This window comes from Triticum dicoccoides, chromosome 2B, assembly GCF_002162155.2.
Source record: "Triticum dicoccoides isolate Atlit2015 ecotype Zavitan chromosome 2B, WEW_v2.0, whole genome shotgun sequence".
In the NCBI taxonomy this organism is placed as follows: domain Eukaryota; kingdom Viridiplantae; phylum Streptophyta; class Magnoliopsida; order Poales; family Poaceae; genus Triticum; species Triticum dicoccoides.
This window is the reverse complement of record NC_041383.1, coordinates 22311613-22313580: the sequence shown is the minus strand read 5'-3', so window position 1 is coordinate 22313580 and position 1968 is coordinate 22311613. Positions and strand designations below refer to the sequence as shown.

At 47.9% G+C, this 1968-nt stretch overlaps 1 long non-coding RNA gene across 1 annotated transcript; it reads right to left on the bottom strand.

Moving 5' to 3' along the window:
* Positions 1 to 581: 581 nt before the first annotated feature.
* On the bottom strand, positions 582 to 1560 carry LOC119366873. Its single transcript, XR_005176128.1, has 3 exons — positions 1332 to 1560; positions 1107 to 1206; positions 582 to 785 (listed from the first exon to the last, which is right to left on the bottom strand). It is a non-coding gene; the product is annotated as an uncharacterized LOC119366873 (long non-coding RNA).
* Positions 1561 to 1968: the final 408 nt, after the last annotated feature.

Here is a 1968-nt window from a genome sequence, read left to right as displayed (position 1 = left end):
TGTTCCTTGCTAAGCCGAGATCTCAACTGATGAAAGAACACCAAACCAGCCTGAGTGTTGTTCTTGATGCTAAGCATGAGCACGGACAAGGGCCCCGTGCTGAACTCCTCCTCCTTCCCATGCTGCCACAACATGAAGAGAGAAGCAACGACCTTGTCAGTAGATGTCATGAGAAAGCATGTGGCTCTAAGTTGTGGGAGTTGTCTACCTCCGCCATCTGCTCGACGACTGGCTGATGGAGCAAAGACCGGAGATGTACACATGGAACAAATCAAATCCATCTGAACCATACCTTTTTCCGCTTTCCACCAGCCCGGGGAAATTTTCTGTTATCAAACAACATCAGGAAGTTTACAACCTGAGACCGAAAAAACGTGCCATGCTAAGCCGTAAAACGCTACCTGCTCTAATCGTCATGCCAAAATAGAAACAAGCACACAAAGTAGTAGTATTCCGTCAAACAGAACAAAACGAAGTAGCTACATGCTAAAGGAGAGGAGGTTGCCGGGTACTCACAGCGGCGCGGAGTTGTAGCTGTTGTCGCTGTCACACTGGTGGCCTTGGAGCCATGCCGCGGCACGGCCGGCGCCATCCTCGTCTCTCCGACGGTACCAGAGACGGGGATGGGCGCTGCGTCCGGGTCAGGACCCAGCTCTCATCCAGCAACAGCCACCGCCGCGTGTAGATACATACGCAGAACTTCACCCAATAAATACTGCAAGACTCACTTTATTTATTCTAATGCTCCAGCATGAACATGTGCAGACCTTCAAGTAGTGACCTTCCTGCAGGAAAAATTATAGCAAAGTAAATAACTAAATATGTTATCATACTTAGCATCAACTCTATTCCTTCTTAAAGTAAATCCTATGCAATCTTGAAAATCTTGTAGATGCTTCAAAATTTGTGCGCCAAAGGTCAATCCAGTACAAATTTTGCTGAATTTACCAATAGAGTATGTGACAGAATGCACTACATTGCAGGTTTTAAGAATACATTTATCTGCACAAATGTCTAGCCATGAATACAATTATCTTCCAACTTATAATATCTAGCCAATGAATTCAATTATCTGCACAAATTAACAAAATGGCAGAGAGATGTACCATATTTGAGCTTGAGCTAAGCTCCTTAATAGTATCACATAAGCATCCACCAAGCACTCCTCATAACCAAACCAGAGTCCCCGCCATTCCTTAATTTCCTCTATGAGGTTTGGCAATTAGGAAACGAGTGAGCCATGAAAATCACTCACGATAAGAAACACATCACATTAAGGAGAAATAAGGAAGAGCTCATGGAAAGAAGAAATAGAGAGGAGGAAGGTTCACCTGAAGGAAGGCGATGGCGGCAACTGCCCACATGGCTCAGTCTCCTTGTCCATCTCTGCGGCCCGCGTGTGGAGGGGTAAGGACGTACACGGCGCCGTGGACTGCTGCTCCTCCTCCTCCTCCTCGTCCTTGTGCACGGCCCAGCGACGAGGGGACGGCGTCGCAAACGGCTTGAAGGCAAGGATGACAGCGTCGCCCATCTCTGTTTCTCCTGCGCAGAGAGGTGAGGACGATGGCGCCGTATGTGGCTTGGCCTTCGTACAGCCGTGGCCCTCCTGCCACGCCGGTGACGAAGAGAGTAAGAGCATAATTGGTTTGCTGCCAAAAATTGGCATGCTAATGTTTGGCATTGTGCCAAATGTTGGCTACTACTTGGTTGATTCTTGCATATCTCACATAAATTTGCCAATTGTTGGTAAGTTTTGGTTTTACCAAAATTTGGCAATGCCAACATTTGGCAAGCCAAATATTGGCAGCAAACCAATTATGCTCTAAGCACGAGCAGGAGGGACGGGGTGGCGGCGGCAGAGATTGGGGAAACGAGAGCGCTTTCGCGTGGTTGGGTTGCCTTCGTGGTGAAGATAAGGGAAGAACTTACCTCGGGGAGGTGTTGCCTGGGGTAGACGAGCGCTACAAT